Below are 21,992 nucleotides of genomic sequence, written 5' to 3'. Positions count from 1 at the left end.
TCCTCTATCTGAATTAATTTTTGACTCAAAGTTAAAAAAAAATGACTGTATTCCAAAAATGTAGGTGCGTGGACCGTTTTCACTGATAGGACATGGCCGAAGTGACACTGTGCCACTACCAGAGCACAGCCCTCAACCTACATGGCCATTTCCGGGGTCTTGAGATACCGCGTGCAGTGCCACATGTGGGCACTCTGGTGGGCAACCTCAAATGCTCTCCCGTGTGAATAAGCCATCTTGGATGTCCAGTTCAGTCAGACATTCAGATGACTTCAGTCCAGATGCCTTCTGACTTGAATTGCATGAGAAAATTCAAGTGACAACCACATAACCAAGCTGAGTCAACCCACAGACCCATGAGAGATAATCCATTGTGGTTTTAAGCCACATATATAACAAACAGATGAAGGCATGTGATGGGCTCTTCCAATACCTTTAAAACTTAGTTAAAAGGTAATAAAAACTGCATTTTATCTACTCATGCAGAATACTCTGAATATTAGTGGAAAAAAGTGTATTTAAGCATTTCCCTAAATGAATTAGAGCAAAATACCTTCCTATTAAAGATAGGTGCCCTAGGCCACAAATATAACATCTCCCCCTTCAACCCTCAAAAAAATTATCACTGAAAGAGATGACAAAAAGGAATGTAAATATAAGGAAGAAATATAGGACAGTGCTATTAAAAGAATGGAGTGGGGCATGATTCAATCATCTGTATTCCAGAAACCTTGAGGAATTTGCATGGAATATATGGTGTATATAAAGCTGGAGTTACAATGCAGAGAAAGAGAAAAGATTGGAGAAGCTATTTCATTGGAGAAGCTAATGCCCATCTGTGTTCCTCTTCCACCATTTGGAAGAGGATTGGGGTGCTAGCTTTTAACTCAAGATTATTTACAAAGTGAAAGAATTCAGATATCTCATCAGCAACACTAAATGGCAGACGGAAATAGACTAGTCTACATATAATTTAGAAGTGGGAAAATGTGAACCAATGACTCCGTAAGCATCCATACTCTTTGCATGCAAGGGCAGCATCGAGTCATTCTCAACAGAGGACTCATGGAGTATATTCTTCACTGCTCTTCCAAGATAATGTCCTGATTGGTTAAGATGTTACGCAAAATAAAGTAGCATAGAATAATTAAAATAGGGTATGGAAGAAGTAACTCAGGTTAAAAAAAAATAGTTCAAGTTATTAAAACTTTTGAAAAGAAATAAAATATTATAAAATAAAATGATTAAATAATAAAATTCACAATTATAATTTGCTTAAATTCTAACTTATTAACAAACTACTGTAAAATGTTAGACATAGAATAAAAGAGATATAAAGACAGCTAATCCAGGCCCTGGCCAGTTGGCTCAGTGGTAGAGTGTTGGCCTGGCGTGCGGGAGTCCTGGGTTCGATTCCCGGCCAGGGCACACAGGAGAGGTGCCCATCTGCTTCTCCACTCTTCTCCCTCTCCTTCCTCTCTGTCTCTCTCTTCCCCTCCCGCAGCCAAGGCTCCATTGGAGCAAAGTTGGCCGCGGGTGCTGAGGATGGCTCCATGGCCTCTGCCTCAGGCGCTAAATGGCTCTGGTTGCAACAGAGCAATGCCCCAGATGGGCAGAGCATTGCCCCCTGGTGGGCATGCCAGGGGGGATCCCGGTCGGGCACATGCGGGAGTCTGACTGCCTCCCCCTTTCCAAATTCAGAAAAATACAAAAAAAAAAAAAGACAACCAATCAGGTTTATAATATAATAAACACAATTTTAAATATCTGCAATTTTGATGCAACTATTACATTTTTGGAACGGGGCCTACCAATAGACTCAAACATGCACACAATGATTTTTACTGCAATAATATTTATAGGAACAAACAACTAGAGGCAATCTAAGTGCCCAAAAATATGTTTACTCTAAACCAGTGGTCCCCAACCCCTGGGCTACAGACCGGTACTGGTCTGTGGGCCATTTGGTACTGGTCCACAGAGAAAGAATAAATAACTTACATTATTTCCGTTTTATTTATATTTAAGTCTGAACGATGTTTTATTTTTAAAAAATGACCAGATTCCCTCTGTCCCATCCATCTAAGACTCACTCTTGATTGATGCTTGTCTCGGTCACGTGATACATTTATCCATCCCACCCTAAAGGCCGGTCCGTGAAAATATTTTCTGACATTAAACTGGTCTGTGGCCCAAAAAACGTTGGGGACCACTGCTCTAAACAATTGTTGTACAACCTTACATTGAAATCTATTGAGACATTATTTTGAAAAATAGGGCAGATATTTACAAGTTGATATGGAAAGGTCTCAGAGATATGCAGTGTTAATTGGGGAGGGGTATGTGCCACAGACTCTACCTCTCTGAATTAAAAAGGTGTACCTATTTCTATAGGGAGGAAAGTGGGCACAGAATGCTTCTGGAAGAATATACAAAGAATCGTTAATGGTTGTACCTTAACAGAAGGGAAACTAAAATATTTTAAATTAATTGTCATCTCTTACTTTTCTTTTGTTACCATGTGCATATGTTATTTTCATAACACTACTTAGCAAAATCTTCTGGCAGTACTATAGGAAATTAACATGATAAAAATGGAAGATTGTGTTCTTGTTAATTTACTCCTCCATTCCCTGTACTAACTAGTCCAAACTGTTGTGCTCCTTTTGTTGTTTAATTTTTTAAACTTTTTAAAAAATAAAAATATATATTTAAGGTGCACAATATGATGATGATTTAATGTACATATATGCAGTGAAATAATATATACTATAACCAAGCTAATTAACATATTGTCTCATCACATCATTACCATTTTGTGTATGTGATGGGTGAACCTAACCTCTCTCTTAGCAAATTTTCAGTATTTAATACAGTATTATTAACTATAGTCATTATGCTGTACTTTGTATCTCTAGATTGACTCATACTCCATAAATGCAACTTTGTACCCTTTGACCAACCTCTTCCTCCCAAATTGGAACAATTTAATATTCCTGTCTTCTTTTACAAGTTAAACAGGAAATAATAAAAGGTGGTAGAAAAAAATATGAATATTATAATTGATACTATGAACTTAATAGAGGAATACTGAAATACGTATTCTTTGCCAGTGTTCTTGAAATGTTTATTAAAATATCTAACAATTTTTAAATGCAAAGATTATTTCATTGATTTCTTACACACACACTGTCTCTTATACATAATGTATGGACCACTTTGCCACAGATATAAGTACACTAATATTTAAATTCAATAATAAAAATATAAGCAATACTGTCCTCCAAACAAAACAAAATATCATCTAGGACTTGAGGACCAAGTCCTTGAGGTGCAGAAAATGCTGTTAAAACTATAAATGAGGATCATTTAAATAATAATAAACATTACACTTAAAATTAAAGAATTGGAACAGAAGCAGTTATCTGAGGCAAATTCATAGTATTAATTGCTTTTATTTTCAAACAAGAAAAAACCCAATAAACTAAGTATCTGACTCAAGAAATAATCATTAAAACAATATAATAAATATAATTAGAAGATAAAGATCAGTAAATAAATGAAAATTAATTATATGGGAAGTAGAAAACATGATTTGATAAGTAAAATCTAAGGACTAGATCTGATTTTTTGTGTGTGTGTAAGAATAAAAGCTGTCAATAAAAGTAAAAGTGAGTACAAAATTAAATAATTTAAATAAAATTAGAAAAAAGCCGTCCCTGGCCAGTTGGCTCAGCGGTAGAGTGTCGGCCTGGCGTGCAGGGGAACAGGGTTCGATTCCCGGCCAGGGCACATAGGAGAGGCGCCCATTTGCTTCTCCACCGCCCCCTCCTTCCTCTCTGTCTCTCTCTTCCCCTCCCGCAGCCAAGGCTCCATTGGAGCAAAGATGGCCCGGGCGCTGGGGATGGCTCCTTGGCCTCTGCCCCAGGCGCTAGAGTGGCTCTGGTCACGGCAGAGCGACGCCCCGGAGGGGCAGAGCATCGCCCCCTGGTGGGCAGAGCGTCGCCCCCTGGTGGGCATGCCGGGTGGATCCCGGTCGGGCGCATGCGGGAGTCTGTCTGTCTCTCCCCGTTTCCAGCTTCAGAAAAAAAAAAATACAAAAAAAAAAAATTAGAAAAAAGCCATGTAACCACTGATATAGAAAATAAATTATATAATATTCAAAATCCATTTTTAAATGATAAAGGAACACCAGTACAACGAATGTGATTAAAGCCAGAGATAATTCATATGGACGACATTTTAGAAAAAACTATATTTATGTTACCAAATTTCATATTGGTATATTACCAATATTTATGTATTTATATATATTAAAAACCAAAAGTTAACAAAATAACATAAAAAGTAATCAAATTAACACCACAGGGAAAGAAACAAACAAAAATTTACTTTATCAAAAACTTCCTCTATGAACAACAATAAGCAGTAGCAACTATGATAAATTGTTATGTGACCAAATTTTAAAACCTTTTCAAGAGATAATTGCTCTTCTCTATAAGTCTTCCAGATAATGTAAACATTTGTAAAATATTTCCAGTTCCATTTAGTTTTTTTAAAAACTTGACATTAAATATGACTAAAATAGGTCATAAAATTGATAAATTGCGCTTACAAATATAGATGCAAAATTTTTCAGTAAAATAATGGTGGTTTAAATGCAGTCAAATATATCACAAATAAAGGTGAGTGTAAACACAGTTTACATTCACATAATATATAAAATATATAGTAACTTTAGCAACATTTATATATTAGTAATGCATATACAAAGTAAAAGCACAGAAATATGCAAGGGAAAATATTAACACAAATTCAGGATCCTGATTAATTCTGGGAGGATTAAAAAAAATCTGAAGTACAGTAAAATGTTACATTTTACTAGAGCTGGTAGGTGGTTACAAGGAATAGATATTTCTTGTGCTATTTTCTATACTTTTTATGTGTTTTGAAATATCTCCCAATGTGAGAAAGTTTAGGAATAAACCAAGTTATAAGTAGGAATTTTCCTCAATAAGATAATGTAAATGAAGCAATTTTCAACCTCAGTAGTAATCTAAGAAATACAAAGTTACTGGTCGACAACAGTTTGATGATTACCAGAGGAAAGGGGGTGGGGGAGGGAGGGACGGGTAAAGGAGGAAGAAATGGTGATGGAAAGAGACTTGACTTGAGTTGATGAACATACAATACAAAATAGATGTTATATGATAAAAGTGTATACCTGGGCCCTGGCCGGTTGGCTCAGTGGTAGAGCGTCGGCCTGGCGTGTAGAAGTCCCGGGTTCGATTCCCAGCCAGGGCACACAGGAGAGGCGCCCATCTGCTTCTCCACCCCTCCCCCTCTCCTTCCTCTCTGTCTCTCTCTTCCCCTCCCGCAGCCAAGGCTCCACTGGAGCAAAGATTGCCCGGGCGCTGGGGATGGCTCTGGTCCCGGCAGAGCGACGCCCCGTTGCATCGCCCCCTGGTGGGCAGAGCATCGCCCCCTGGTGGGCATGCGGGTGTATCCCGGTCGGGCGCATGCGGGAGTCTGTCTGACTGTCTCTCCCGGTTTCTAGCTTCAGAAAAATACAAAAAAAAAAAGAAAGTGTATACCTGAAACCTATACAATTTTATTAACCAATGTCACCCCAATAAATTCAACAAAAAATACAAGTTTAAATTATACTAAGACAAGTTATTAAATTGATGGAGGTTTAAAAGATGAGAGTCTCTAATGTTGAGAAGGATACACATTGTTTTCTAATAATGGGCATCAGAAACCTTGCATATGTGCTTACTTTCTGACCTATGTATACCCTCTAGAAAGTTATCCTAAGGCAATTACAGAGGTGTATAAACTAGCTAGCCAAAATACCCAATATAGAGGAGTGTTAAAATAAATAATGCTATGTAAATTGGAATATTATGTGGTCATTAAAATAAAAAATGGGAACACAACTGGTATTTTCTGCCACAGTGGTTAAAAACTTAGAGTTAAGAAATAAAAACAAGTCATAAAATAAAATGTATGTTCCTACAGAAAAATAAGATCATTCACTTAGACTCAAAATTGCATATATAATCTGTATAATACACATAAAATTGCATATGAGAGAAGCTTCAGTTATTAGTTTGGTGACCATCTCATGGTGATGAGTTACAGCTAATATTATTTTCCTTCTCCTTTATACTTTTTATATTGTAAAAATTTAAAACAAGTTTCTAACCCTTACCCTCCACAAAAATCTAGATCAATTAATTGATTAAAAGAGAGAGAGAGAGAGATCAATGTCAACAATGGCAGTTTCTAGATGATAGAATTATATCTGATTTTTCTTTCTTTTGATTGTCTCTGTTTTCTTATTTGTCCAACAGAACAATCATTTGACAAAGATAAACCTAATTGGTAATTTTTGCAGTTTGAGTGTATTTGGGGATGTAGTGACAACTAAATTATTAAGACTTTGTTAATAGGGTTTTTGCTCCAAAGCAGATTTGGAAAAGGTAACTTTGAAGACATACCTTTATATCCCATCTCCTGGTGGTATTCTTCCTCATCAGCTACTGCTGAACTGATTTTATTTATTCTCTCTCTCTCTCTCTCTCTCTCTCTCTCTCTTCTCTTTCTCCATTATTTCAAAGGGAGTGGTATACTAATTTAGAAGAACATAAAAAATGGCCCCTTCTCCTTTCTTAAGCAAAGTCCGCAGTCTCTGGTCTCTTCCTCCTTTATTTTCTCTACCTCTGCCCCATGCTATTACTATTCTTGGTCCGTGACACTTCTCCGGGGCTCCTATGGAGGAACTGTGATTATCTGCTCCGGTGGCCTTCTGAACCCACCTTGAGAGAATGCCCCTGGTCATAAGCGCTGGCCTTGACTTCTAGGACAGAAAAGCTATTAAAACCACAAAATTGCTCAAAAAACGAAACAAACTTAGATCATGAGACTCAGAAGCTCCTGATTTCTGTAGTAACTTCCTGCCCATGAATAGACGCGGCCATCTCCGGTTTCACACTTGGGTTAGGGCCACTGGCCTCCCTGATGAAATGGGTGGCTCCCTTGGGTACAGCTGGACTGCACTGGCACCAAGAAGACGGGCCTTTGCGCCCATCTCTTTTGTTGTTCGGTTTGGGAAGTGTCACTTGCTTTCAGGGAATTAGCACGTGGAGAAGAGGGCGAGCCAAAGTGAGAGGGACTGGTCGCTCTTGACTGCCTGTTTGCCGGATAGCTTAGGACCAGGACGCCCGGCAGAACACAAGTCTCAGCGGCCCTGTCCCTTGGCTCAGTTGCCTGGGCTCAATTTGAGTCCAATTGCTTAATTTTCTGCACAGCCCATGAAAGCCAATTCCCAGGCTGCTCTGTGTCATCTTTATATTTCTCCATAATGCCGTCCCTGGCTGTTTAACTGCGGCAGGCTTTATGATAAGGGTTGTTGTTTGTTTTTTGTGGGTTTTTTTTTTCTTCTTCTTCTTTGGCAGTAGGCAAAGAGAGACACTCAAACTCAAATAGCCCTGAACAACTTACACAGAAACCAGGGTGTTTTCTAGGCTGGTTTTGAAATACTACAATTTTTTTTTATTAGGCAATTTTATCATTGTTATAAATAAGTAATTGTACTGGGGAGAAGGGATAATCCTTATTTAATTAAATTCATCTATACTCCCAGGTTGGCAGCAACAAGACATATGTGAGACTAATACCCACAGCCTGCCTCTTTGCATGTGCAATTAAAAATTCACTCCGCAGTAGCACTGGCAGTTTAGGGTTGCTTTTGGCATTTACAAATTCTTTTATTTTGTGACTTTTTTTTTTTTTTTACCATACACATATGCTGGAGCAGATGTTGCTTATTTGTTGTTTATTCAAATCTGTAGGCTCTGGCAGCTAACTCCATTGTTCTGTAATGAAGCTTTATTCACTGTCCTGTACTAGGACCCCGCGCCGGCACCAGAGGCTGCGGTAGCTCCCAGTAGGACGCCACAGTTATTGCCCTTGTCGTTGGCAGTTTAGAGTCGGAAGCTTGCACTGGGGAGGGAAAGAGACGACTGCAACAAAGGGCTGGGTGGGTAGGGCGGCTGAGCCGAGTGGAACGGAACAGGCGGGAAGGTCACCGCGCAATGCTCCACTCTGTGGTTCTGCCCGGTGGCCTCAGCCTGTGGCGTCAGGACTCATCTGCTGCGGGGACTTGGTGTCTGAAGCGGGGAAGCATTTCCTTTCTGCTCTTTCTCTCCTTTTCCTTTCTTTCTCTCCCTCTCTAGTTATTTAATATGTTCACAGGCGAGGTTCTACCGCACTTCCTCACCCCCACGTGACCCCTTTATTTCCGGGGCCTCCAGAGATGGGTGAACAGCCACACTCAGGCCGGGGAGCTCTGTTTCTTCCATCTATCACCTGCTCATCACAGCTTCCCTGTCCGCCCGCTGTTTCTGGCTGCCTGGGTCTTGGGGCTAGAGCCACACTTCATAAAGTCGAGAATGTCAGGTCCGTGTTGACCAAAATAAAGACCTGCTCATCCCTAGAGCGCCAATGCCAATTTGGAGACATTCGCCTTCTGGAAAACCCCTGCCTTGGCCAGGAGGCAATCAATCAGCGATGTAACCACCTCCATCTGGCACATTATGACATGGAACCTCACTATTAACACATTTGTGATTCATCTTGTCCCAACGAGTGGTGCCAGGGATCAAAGCACACCCTCCCTCCCCGTGGCAGCTGGGAGCACTCTGCCTTCCCAGCACGCGGAGTTAACACGTTGGCTCCTGTGACATCGCAAGTAGCAATTCTTTTAATTATCACACCTTCCCTCCCTCTCCCCACCCACTCCACAGACATTTTGGCACCGTGGGGATGTTTTGCAGCCGGCAATCGGTACTTCTTTTAATTGACTGAGTATGTTCCAATAGCGTGAAGCCGGGTACTATCCACTATCAGATGGAAGGGGCAGTTGCTTGAGGCTAAGTCCTAGAGCTTCAAGCCCCTACGCTTGTTTGGGAGCTTTTATCCCGTAAGGATGCGGTAATGTTCATTCATAATATTTTCTTAAAAAAATATTTCTCTAAATTGTCTCTATATGAATATGAATCTCCTTAGGCTTGAACTCAAGGTCTTTGCCATTGGGGCCTCGGTCCATCCTGATCCCCCCCCCCCCCCGCAGCCTGAACTCTGCATGGATAGGGGTGCCCGGCGCCCCCAACACTCCTCACTTTTGCATCTCTGTCACTACGACGCTCCCGGTGCTGCTCTCCATTCCGCATGCCAAAGTCATCCATCCTTCCAGGTCTCAGTTCTATTACCTCTTCTGTCATCTCCTCCAAGGACCCTGTTCCCCTAACTCCTCCTTTGGTGATCCCATTACATTTTGATAGGCCTTTGCCATAGGCTTTAACACAACTTGCCTTGAATGATAATTAGCTGTTACAAAACATATGTCCCTGGCCCTGGCCGGTTGGCTCAGTGGTAGAGCGTCGGCCTGGCGTGCGGAAGTCCCGGGTTCGATTCCCGGCCAGGGCACACAGGAGAGGCGCCCATCTGCTTCTCCCCCCCTCCCCCTCTCCTTCCTCTCTGTCTCTCTCTTCCCCTCCCGCAGCCGAGGCTCCATTGGAGCAAAGATGGCCCGGGCGCTGGGGATGGCTCCTTGGCCTCTGCCCCAGGCGCTGGAGTGGCTCTGGTCACGGCAGAGCGATGCCTCAGAGGGGCAGAGCATCGCCCCCTGGTGGGCAGAGCGTCACCCCTGGTGGGCGTGCCGGGTGGATCCCGGTCGGGCGCATGCAGGAGTCTGTCTGACTGTCTCTCCCCGTTTCCGGCTTCAGAAAAATACAGAAAAAAAAAACCCAAAAACTATATGTCCCTAACTAAAGAGTTCCCTCCTTGAAGGATTCTTTGCATACCTCTTTGGAGCCATCTCTCGACTAGGGGTTGGCACCAGGTCCACAGAGGGGTGGGCACGGGGAATGTGTTTAAGCAATGAGACTAGACCTGGACTGAGAATTCTGGGTGCCAGGCACTAACTACACAAGCTACTTTATATTCTTAATTTATCCTCGAAACCACCATAGGAATAAGTAGATTTTTACTCCCATTTTACAGATGGGAGCTGAGGGTCAGATTGGTTAAGTTACTAGATCAAGGTAATCTAGCTATTGAGTGACTGATCTGTCTGAGCCCAAAGATTTTATTCTTTCTCACAGACTCCTCTATTGCCCTAGCAAAAAATTTAATGATGTTATGTTAGAATAGTCAAGAGACTGCCCAAATTCACATATGTAAATAGAAATAGATTCAGCAGAAGGAAAAAAAAAACCCTGCTGTATTTTAAAGAGAATATTAAAATTAAAGTGTATTAATACAGTTGAAATTGTCCACATCAAAAAAGAGAGCAAACCAAAATGAATGATTTCACTAGGGGTTGAGTTGATTTAAATTTAGGAGTAATAATAATGACAACAACAATTATTATTGTTATTTAAAAAAAAAAACCACAGAACTATGCTTAAATATGAAAATAACAGGAGTATGCTTTTTTATGACCCTTATAAAAATTAATTTTTTTGTTTAACAAGAGATGTGTTTGGAGTTTTTGCAAAGGATCCTTTGTCTCACATGAAACCAAGATCCCTTCATTTTGTTTTGGCCTGAGAGGTTGTTTTAGAAGGAGATTGGAAAATCCATCTCTCCCAGGCCTTTTTGAGCTTAAAGGCAGGTGTGGCCAGGGTAGGTGACAGAAGCCACCAAAGAAGAAGGAAAGGTAGGTAGATAGATACATTTCAGGTGCTCCTTATCTCATCTTTGATCCTCTGATTCTTACCCCAACTCAGCCTCACCACTCCCGCACCTCTTCCGAGTTCCCTTTAACACTGGCCAATGGCTGGTAGAAAACCATTCAAGGTGAATATCACATTAAGAAATTAGGCCATTAATTAAGTTATTTGTGTTTTGCCAAAAGTCTCAGGTAGTAGGACAATAATGTGAAGATCAAGGGTTTGGGGCAGAGCCAGGGGAAGCACACACCTTCCCCTCTCTTTTTCAGGATCTGTTAGAAGGGAGTTGACAGTTCCTGTCCTGCGTAGCAGACACCCTTCTGTATGGCAGGCGTAGGTGTAAGGGTCTAGGAAAGGTTGAACGAACGAGGATACTGATATTGGAAGAGGCTGGGACTCTTAAGGTCCTCCCGCCCCGAAGACCTTATTCTGGCTGTTCTTCTGGCTTTGGAGAGGGAGTTGGCATTTCCCCCTCCTAGCCTTTCCTGGGAAAGTTGGAGCCAGAGGTGAGGCTGGTTCTTCTTCCTGGGCAAAGAGGTTAGAGAGGGGCTCCGAGCCAGAGCAGCTGAGATTTTGATTGGTTTCTTCTGCTGCCAACTCTGGTCTGCTGCTGGTGCCCACACAGACATCCACGATGGTATCTGACATGGTCTGTTTCCTTCAGCATGTGCAATTTGCCCACCTGCATGGCATTCGCACAGGTTTAACCTTGATCAGAGTCTGATGCTTTAACCAATACAATTTCAAATTTCTTTCATAAAATAGAGCGTGATATATGAGCTTTAGATATGCTGTTTTCATTAAATGACTTTCTTTTAAAAATATGTAGAATTGGTCTACAGACAGTTTTGTTTCTGTTATTGTGGTATCATTATTGTCCCTATCAATAGAAAACATTAACAGTCTAGATTCTTGCCTCCTGAGCACTAAGACTACTTCAAACACAAGTATCTGCTTTTTGTTAACTGTAAAGTGAAAAGATTGTGATCTCCTAGCAGAGAAGATCCTGGCATGCACACTCCAATATCTTTCATCACTGCCTTCACTTTGACGGAGAGCTATCTTCCGTAGCTGCTTAAGAAGTGTGCAGAGGGGTAACTTTTTTTTTTTTTTTTTTACAGAAACAGAGAGAGAGAGTCAGAGAGAGGGATAGACAGGGACGGGACAGACAGACAGGAATGGAGAATTGAGAAGCATCAATCATTAGTTTTTCGTTGCGCGTTGCAACACCTTAGCTGTTCATGGATTGCTTTCTCATATATGCCTTTGACCGCGGGCATTCAGCAGACTGAGTAACCCCTTGCTTAAGCCAGCAACCTTGGGCTCAAGCCAGTGAGCTTTTGCTCAAACCAGATGAGCCCACACTCAAGCTGGCGACCTCGGGGTCTTGAACCTGGGTCCTTCCGCATCCCACTCCGACACTCTATCCACTGCACCACCGCCTGGTCAGGCAGAGAGGGGTAACTTTTTAAAGACCTTGTGTATCTGAAAATGTCTCTATCCTGCCCTCACACTGATTAGTATGTTGATTCAACCTCAGATCTTATCTTCACTTCCTTCAGAATTCTGCAGACCTTGCTCCGTGGTCTTGCTTTCAAGGTTACACTGTTGAGGAGTCTGAAGCCACAGTGAACCCTGTTTTATTTTTCTCTCCCTTCAGAAGTTTAAAGATTTATCTCATTGTCGCTACTATTCTGAAATTCTATAATGATATGTGTTGGCCTATCTCTGTCTATTGTCAGGATCCCGGGCAATCACAAATTCATGCCCTTCGGATCTAAATTATTAGTTAGTTGGTTTTCTCTTTCCGGAAATTCTATAATGTGTATATTGGCACTAATGAACAGATGCTCTGATTTTCTCAAATTTGCTCTTTCATTTTTTTGTTTCTTTATTTTTAAGCTCTGATTTTTGGAATACTTTTTGTGTGTTATTTTCCCACATATCTATAGAATTCATTCCTGTTTTTACATATTTAACTTATATGAGGTTTATGTTGTCATAATGCCTTTTTCCTTGTAGCATCCTATTTTTGCTTTGCAGCTGCAATGCTTTCTCTTGTCTCTTGGAAGATCTCAATGATAGTTTGTGTCTGTGCAGGGATAGGTTATCTGGGAAGTGTCTTTCTCACCACATAGGTCCTTATCTCATTCTGGTTGATTTTTTCCAACGGCTTATTGTGGTCTCTATCTTTCGTGTTATAAATTGTGTTTATAATTAAGAATGAAAGACAGGCTCTAGCTGGGTAGCTCAGTTGGTTGGAGTCTTATCCTGATACACTAAGGTTTCAAGTTCAATTCCCAGTCAGGGCACATACAAAAATCAACCAATGAATGCATAAAGAAGTGGAACAACAAATCGATGCTTCTCTTTCTATTCCTTCCTCTTTCTAAAAATCAATAAACAAAATTTTTTTAAAAGAGTGAAAGACATTCTTTTTAAGTTTACTCAAAGTTCTGAATGTGCAGAGGAAATTTTTTGAATTTGAGCTTAACTGTATGTAGATGTAGGATAGACAATTTTGGGAGGAACCCTCGTATTGATATATTTAGATCATCTCTCTTGGACTGGTCAGGGTCCGCAGAGAATATTTTTCTAATTTCCTGCCTAGAATAACAATCAGGCAATCAGAAATCTGGGAACCTAGTCAAGAAGAGCTTAGAAGTTTTGGCATTCTGTATTTAATGTATATATGTTTATAATATGGTCATTATACCATCAGAAAAAGGTCAGTGAATGCTAGATTCAAGGATCCTCTGTATTCCCAGATCCATTGAGTAAGCTTCCATTATTTTTCTGGGGTGCATGTGGGTACCCAGTCAATATTGTGGGCTTGGGAGGACGGAAATCTAGGGTCTAACTTCTCCAACAGCTCCCATGCAATCCCTGTTATTTTTACGTCCACTTATACCTCCAGTTCTAGAAGTCATTGGTTGTGGGAAGGGTCTTGAATCTTTTGCTATTTCTGAGTTATAAATAGAACTAGTTCTCAGTGTTATTGTGTGTGATTCGGCTTTCTCTGGCTAAGTCAGTTACTGTCTTCTGATGCTTTCTAGCTCTTAAAACTAAATGCTTCGTCCCCTCCCACCCCCTCCCTATGCACACTTTTGTTCACCCTTTCATTATTTTCATAACAACTCTATTGATATGTAATTTATATACTATAAAATTCCCCCTTTCAATGTGTAGTATTCAGTGGGTTTTATTTTATTCACAGTTATGTGACCATTATCACTCATTTTAGATTTCCATTACCTCAAAAATAAATCCTGTTCCCATTAGCATCATTTCTTTAATCCCGATGCTCCTTCCCTAGCCTATGGCGATTGCTAATCTACTTTTTAGTCTTGACATTTTATATAAATGGAATTGGACAGTGTGTGGCCTTCTGTAACTGGCTTCTCTCACTCTCATAATTTTAAGATTCATCCATGTTGTAGCATCTACCAGTACTTTATTCCTTTTTATTGATGAGTATTTTAATCTATGGCTATACCACATTTTATCAATCCATTCATTAGCTGATAAGTGTTTGAGTAGTTTCCGCATGTTGGCTATCATGAACAATGCTGCTTTTGAACACTTACGTGTAAGTTTTTGTGCAGACATACATTCTTATTCGTCTTGGGTGTACACTTAGGAGTGGGATTGCTGGGTCATATGGTAGCTCTCTGTTTAACATTTTGAGCAACTGTCAAATTGTTTTGCAAAGCAGCTAAACCATTTTATCATCTTACCAGCAATGCATGAGGGTTCCAATTCTCCTCATCTTTGCCAACACTTGTTATTATCTGTCTTTTTTATTTTAGCCATCCTAGCAGTATCTTGTTTCCATTTTCCCAATGACTAATGATGCTGAGCATCTTTTCAGGGTTTTACTAGCCATTTATTTCACTTGTTTGGAGAAATGTTTTTAAATTATTTGACAATTTTTAAATTGGGTTCTTTATCTTCTTGTTGTTTAGTTGTGTTATTTGCATACTTTTCATAAAAGCTTCTCATCACAGGCGTAATTTTCAAATATGTTCTCCTAGTTGGTGGGCTGTCATTTTATTTTCTGGTGGCATCATTTGAAACTCAGTTTTAAATTTGGATGTACTCCAAAGTCTGTATTTTTCTCTTGTTGCTCATGCTCTTAGTGTCATATCTAGAAACCATTGGATAACACAAGGCCACCAACATTTACTCCTGTGTTTACTTCCAAGAGATTTAAACTTTAGCTCTTACAAAATTGTTTACAATCCATTTGAGTTAATTTTTTTTATAAATAAATTTTTATTTTAATGGGGTGACATCAATAAATCAGGGTACATATATCAGGGTGCATATATTCAAAGAAAACATGTCCAGGTTATTTTGTCATTCAATTATGTTGCATACCCATCACCCAAAGTCAGATTGTCCTCCGTCACCTTCTATCTAGTTTTCTTTGTGCCCCTCCCCCACCCCCTCCCTTTCTCCCTCCTTCCCTCCCCCCGCCCCCTGTAACCACCACACTCTTGTCCATGTCTCTTATTCTCGTTTTTATGTCCCACCTATGTGTGGAATCCTGCAGTTCTTGTTTTTTTCTGATTTACTTATTTCACTCCATATAATGTTATCAAGATCCTACCCTTTTGTTGTAAGTGATCTGATGTCATCATTTCTTATGGCTGAATAGTATACCATGGTGTATATGTGCCACATCTTCTTTATCCAGTCTTCTATTTTTTTTTTACACTGATTAAAGCCTTTAAACAAACTCTTGGCCAGTACAGCAAGAATCTATAAAAGAGTAGTGTCCTTAACATGTTCACCATTTGAGTTAATTTTTATAAACTGTGTGAGGTAGGAGGTCCAACTTTATTTGTACATGTGAATATGTATTTGTCCCAGCACCATGTGTTGATAAAAACTATTTTTAGTAATCTTACTGACAACCAATTGAATATAAGTATAATGGTTTATTTCTTATAAAAAGATAAGGTGGGATAATGGAGCATAGAACATCCTGGCACAGAGAGCTATTATATTTGGATAATTAAGGTTTTCTGAGACAACAGTATTGAGCACCTTTTCTATCTGATTTTAGAAAGGTCATTGCTTATTTTTTAAAAACTCTTGACTCAGCAGCTTCATTGAAACTTTCAGATCACAAGGGATCCTGGAACATCCTTTGGTCCATGGCCGATGTTTTCCATCACCGTCAGCCAAGGGATTAAGTGGCTATTTCTTTTTAAGCTATAAGCTTTCGGCTTGAGAATGTAACTTAGCTAAGGTTAATTTTATATTTTCTTAAGGAGAATAAGGGTGGCTTCTAGAAGGTATGTATTGATCAGCAAAACTGTAAAAAAATTCTCGCAATCCAGAATTTAGCCCTTAGAAAACAAAGTGAACAGCGGTAGAGCGTCAGCCTAGCGTGCGGAGGACCCGGGTTCGATTCCCGGCCAGGGCACACAGGAGAAGCGCCCATTTGCTTCTCCACCCCTTCGCCGCGCTTTCCTCTCTGTCTCTCTCTTCCCCTCCCGCAGCCGAGGCTCCATTGGAGCAAAGATGGCCCGGGCGCTGGGGATGGCTCTGTGGCCTCTGCCTCAGGCGCTAGAGTGGCTCTGGTCGCAACATGGTGACGCCCAGGATGGCAGGATGGGCAAAGCATCGCCCCCTGGTGGGCAGAGCTTCGCCCCATGGTGGGCGTGCCGGGTGGATCCCGGTCGGGCGCATGCGGGAGTCTGTTTGACTGTCTCTCCCTGTTTCCAGCTTCAGAAAAATGAAAAAAAAAAAAAAAAGTGAAAATAGGTTCATTAAACACATACTGTCAATGTACTCTCATCTCTCCTTGGATGTGGATATAGGACTGACTTTAAAAAAAAACACAGCCCTGGCCGGTTGGCTCAGCGGTAGAGCGTCGGCCTTGCATGCGGGGGACCCAGGTTCGATTCCCGGCCAGGGCACATAGGAGAAGCGCCCATTTGCTTCTCCACCCCGCCCCCCTCCTTCCTCTCTGTCTCTCTCTTCCCCTCCTGCAGCCAAGGCTCCATTGGAGCAAGGATGGCCTGGGCGCTGGGGATGGTTCCTTGGCCTCTGCCCCAGGCGCTGGAGTGGCTCTGGTCGCGGCAAAGCAACGCCCCGGAGGGGCAGAGCATCGCCCCCTGGTGGGCAGAGCATTGCCCCTGGTGGGCGTGCCGGGTGGATCCCGGTCGGGCGCATGCGGGAGTCTGTCTGACTGTCTCTCCTCATTTCCAGCTTCAGAAAAATACAAAAAAAACCCCAAAAAAACAAACACAAAGATTTCATATGTGTGCTTTAATGGAAAAGGCGTGAGTATAAGGTCAGGTCACATGTATTATTTATATGACCTACAGGAAGTTATTTGAGGCCCATGAACCTCAATGTTTCCATTTTCATCATGGGCATTTTAAAATCTGCCCAACTTGGAAGTTGTAAAATCTAGAAGCATGTACAGAACATGAAAAACAATAATGGCTAGAAGTAAGTGGTAGCTATTAGGACTATTGTTATTACTGCGAATTCATCTTGAAAGTCATTAGCAGACTCTCTTCTCTCATTTCTATGGAAAAGATAGGAAGACATGCTTAATAATTATCCATGTATTATTCTTATTACTCTCTTAAGCAGGATGAGACCTTAACTGATTTTTAAAAATGGAAATTTTTTATTTGATTCTTATGAGCAAAGTTATGTGTAATTACATAGACTTTAATTTTCGGATATGATCAAGATCATTACTAGTAACACATTAAGTGACTAATTAAGGACTAATACAAGCAGTATGCTAAGATTTACTGAGAATTCTAATTCAGTTTTCTGTTCAGAGGCTCGACTGATATACAAAGCTTTGACGCTGTTACAAGATGCCTGCTTTACATGTAAATATGCATTGTTGGAATTCTTGAGGTTTTCAGGAATTATGGTTTGTTATCAATATTCATAACCTTGTCTTGAATTGATCATGATTTTTAATTGTGGCTTTTAAAATCTTTTTTAAATATAAATTATGGTTAATTTATTGTTTTTCCATTTATCATACTTATGGTTAGCCCTGGTGATGAATGCTTTATATATTGGAGCCTTTTGCTTTCAAAAATTAGATTTATTTTAACATGCCGGTTCTAGAGTTCGGTTGTGAATCAGCTCTGTCCTTTGTCTTAGATTGGGTTCCCAGGAGCGGACCGTGGGGGAAAAGTTTGTGTTCAAGTGATTTCTTAGGAAGTGTTCTCAAGGAGAATCAGGAGGGGAGTGGAGAGGTGTACCACAGAGAGAAGGAGGTAATATAATAGCTTTACAACACATCCTTCCACCCACCGGGATAACCAGTTTCTTCATCGTCTCGTCTCGTTGGTTCCGTCCACACGATCCGGTATCTGAGCTTCGAGAATCGCTGCCACCTTACATCACAGGGTCGCCTCCCCAGGTAGCTGGGGGAATCATTTTCAGTGGCTTTTTTTTTCTGATTTCCTTTGTGCCCCAAACAAGAAACAGCACAAGGATGATGCAAAAGTGAATGAGATAAAAGAAAAAAAAGAAAAAAGAAAAGCCCCGAAAGGCTTCTAAAATGCATATGTTGTCAGCATAAAACATTAGCTTGTCTTTCAACTAATTGTCAGACTTCCAAAACTCCTGTCTGCTTTTTGCCTTTCCAAACCTGGGTACTCCGTTTATAAGAGGGAGGATTTTAACCTACGTGGTTTGATACATGGTGTGGTTCTCCTCGTGGTGGTTTAGTCTAGTTCTCTCTTCTCTTCCTCAGACCCCCTGTTGCTTAGATTCTGAGTGGCCTTCTTTCTTTTTTAACCAGCTGCTTCTGGGCACCACTGTGAGGAGGGTCAAGCCTCCAGACTTCACCTTATTGTCTAATGTTCAGCAAACACTCAAAAACGCATATGGGGAGGAAACAGATGATCAAGTAGGTGTTAAATAAAGCATATTCTTTAAACAGATAAAAATTAGGGTAAGCTTTTCTTAGGATGTCTTTGAAAAAATCTTTTGCTTTGTAGGGTTAGGTTATACATGCTTAATCAAAATAAAATGATCTCTCCTAAAATAAAAACACCGTGTATCGGATTCCGTGCCACTGAATGTTAATTAGAAAGTCTTCGGACAGCTATTTGGGGATGGTAAATATCTTCTCAAAACTTTGTCAAGACTTCTTTATCTATGGCAACTCTGTGATTTTCCCCATGTTAAAAGGAGCCCAAGTTGATTACAAAAAAATCAAAGAACAGACAGAAGTTCAAGTGGGTTGTAAACTTGGCAAAAACATGTTCTACCAAGAAAAAAGGAATTCAGCCTCAAAAATCTGTTCCTGTGCATGTTTCTTCCGGTTTCCCTTCTGCAAGAGCAAAGTCCAGAAAAAAGAATCAGAAAATCACATTACAGCGATGGAGTGTATTTTGTGTGACTACAGATATTAACATTGCTTGTTTGAAATTAGGCCAACTATAGAGAACTCCTTTTGAAAGTCAGCTTGCTATAGGCCATCTAATGACCACAAATCATGGTCTTAGTTTGGAGGTATGACCTTATGTTGTGAGCATTGCCATTGATAACATTCTAAGTTGCCATCAGTAATCTGGTGCTGCATGGTAGAAATAAAATATTCCTAATATATTTTTGTTTGCATTTTACTGTCCATAGATCCATGATTGTCCTTTTCCTGTTTTCATGCTTCCCTTTGCTATCACGAATGTCGCAAAGATAGATATACGTGTTTGACTTGATTGTTTTTGCCTGTACTACTCATTCAGTATTTCTCTTCTGAATGGCTTTGAGCATTTGACTCCAAACAGTTTGCACCTGTCCATGAAGCCTTGCTCTAGAGCAGTGGTTCTCAACCTTTCTAATGCCGTGACCCCGCAATACAGTTCCTCATGTTGCGGTGACCCCAAACCAAAAAATAATTTTGGTGGCTACTTCATAACTGTAATATATGCATTATGTATTTTCCGATGGCTTTAGGCGACCCCTGTGTTTTGGTCATTCGACCCCCGCCAGGGTCGCGACCCACAGGTTGAGAACCCCTGCTCTCGAGGGACCAGGGCTGCTGGAGCCCCGGATCAAGGGACTTAGTTTCAGGTGTGCCCAAAGACTCTCGTTATAAAGGCAATTTTACTCCTCGTAAGGGCTAATGACACTCTCAGAGTTTATTCTCAGAACGTTAGCCTGCGCTTCGGGAGAGAAGCGACATAGTCTTTCTCAGCATCTAGCACATTGTCTAACACGCAGTAAGCACTCTATAGACAAGTGTTTGTAGAATGAATATATAAATATAGCAAGCTTCTTTTGAGAGAGTGGCTAATCATCTGTTTTAAGATTATTTTATTTTATTTGGTTGCTTAGAAGGCATACCTTGTGAATTATGTGTTTCTAAAACAAATATGTTGGGGAAGATGTTCTGGGGTGTTTTCCACTGTCATCGCATTAAACGAAAGGGCATTCTTAGGATTTTGATCTATCACATATTTTACACTTAATCTGTGGCTCTGTCCGCAGACAAGCTCATCAAATGCTGGGCTGTGTCTGTCAGTTCTCCCCATTGTACATCCACTGTCGGGCGCAGGGCAGCCAGTCAGTAAATGGTTGCTGTTATATGACCAAATGGCAATACATAGAAAAGAATTTTTGTCAGAATTTTTTTTTTTTTTTTTGTATTTTTCTGAAGCTGGAAACGGGGAGAGACAGTCAGACAGACTCCCACATGCGCCCGACCGGGATCCACCCGGCACGCCCACCAGGGGCCACGCTCTGCCCACCAGGGGGCGATGCTCTGCCCCTCCGGGGCATCGCTCTGCCGCAACCAGAGCCACTCTAGCGCCTGGGGCAGAGGCCAAGGAGCCATCCCCAGCGCCCGGGCCATCTTTACTCCAATGGAGCCCTGGCTGCGGGAGGGGAAGAGAGAGACAGAGAGGAAGGAGGGGGGGTGGAGAAGCAAATGGGCGCTTCTCCTATGTGCCCTGGCTGGGAATGGAACCCGGGTCCCCCGCACGCCAGGCCGACGCTCTACTGCTGAGCCAACCGGCCAGGGCCCAGAATTTAAAATGACTTGGAAACTGTAAGAAATTATCAGTCACGGTGAGGGGGGAGGGGCTGAAAGTATTAGAGAATCATTACAATGAATAGGACCAAGAAGTGAAAGTGATCCAATGTAACAGTTATGGAGGGCAGTGCCTGGCCCTCTGTCCATCTTTCTTCCAAGCTAAAGTGCACTGAGGTTACACAGACCTCCTTTTTTTTTATTATTAAAAAGCAGAGCAATCAAATAAAATGAAAGGATACAATGCTCGGTGAGAACTAGGCTGGCCACAGGAAGGCATCTGGAACAGACTGGTTGACTGTCCTGGGGGCGGGCGGGTCCAGCACTCAGGCAGGAAGGAGATACATATTGAAAGGGTTTACCTGAAAAGACTTTTTTTTTTAATGTGCCTTGACTGCGGGCCTTCAGCAGACCAAGTAACCCCTTGCTTGAGCCAGCAACATTGGGCTCAACTAGATGAGCCCTCGCTCAAGCTGGCGATCTCGGGGTCTCGAACCTGGGTCTTCCGCATCCCAGTCCGACGCTCTATCCACTGCACCACCACCTGGTCAGCTGAAAAGACTTTTGAGAAGGAATTGTTTACTGAGGCGGGCTGGATTATAAGAGTTAATAGGAGATGGAGAAGCAGCCTAAGGCTAGCTGGAGTAGAGAGACATGACCACTCATTAGTTTGAAAAAACAGAGGGAGGACTCGTGTTCCTGGAGCCTGATAGAGTGGAAGCCTTAGAAGAGAAACGCTTCACTGGGAGCTCTTACTGTGCAGTCACGCACCTGTTTTCAAGCTGGAAAGTCCCCTGAAGGAGGCGGTGGCGAGTAAGTACCCCGGGCTCTGGCTTCTGCTGGCAGGCTCCTCCTCCTGCTGGCAGGCTCCTCCTCCTGCTGGCAGGCTCCTCCTTCTGCTGGCAGGCTCCTCCTCCTGATGGCAGGCTCCTCCTTCTGCTGGCAGGCTCCTCCTCCTGCTGGCAGGCTCCTCCTCCTGCTGGCACCGCCTGCGGACTGAGCGCACATGGAAGCCTGGGGCACAGACAGGGCAGACAGTGGCTGGAGTGGGGACAAGGGTGGCGAGGAGGGGCAAAGGAGAGCAACCCACACAACGTCCTCCCTGAGAGTCCCCCGTCCCTGGTGCGGCCTCGAGCCCCCACTGGCCCTGGAATGCAGCCAGATGAAAACCGGGAGCCTGATTCTTCCTTTTTTCTTCTTTTTTTTTTTTTTTTTTTTTTTTT

At 41.8% G+C, this 21,992-nt stretch overlaps 1 protein-coding gene and 1 non-coding gene across 2 annotated transcripts in view; both read left to right on the top strand.

Annotated features, from left to right (window-relative positions):
- Positions 1-21,992, top strand: part of ITPRID1 (ITPR interacting domain containing 1) — a 78,860-nt gene that overhangs the window by 38,392 nt on the left and 18,476 nt on the right.
- On the top strand, positions 16,594-16,669 carry TRNAA-UGC (transfer RNA alanine (anticodon UGC)). The gene has a single exon. It is a non-coding gene; the product is annotated as a tRNA-Ala (tRNA).

This window comes from Saccopteryx leptura, chromosome 12, assembly GCF_036850995.1.
Source record: "Saccopteryx leptura isolate mSacLep1 chromosome 12, mSacLep1_pri_phased_curated, whole genome shotgun sequence".
NCBI classification, from domain to species: Eukaryota; Metazoa; Chordata; class Mammalia; order Chiroptera; family Emballonuridae; genus Saccopteryx; species Saccopteryx leptura.
This window is presented reverse-complemented; position numbering and strand designations above follow the sequence as displayed.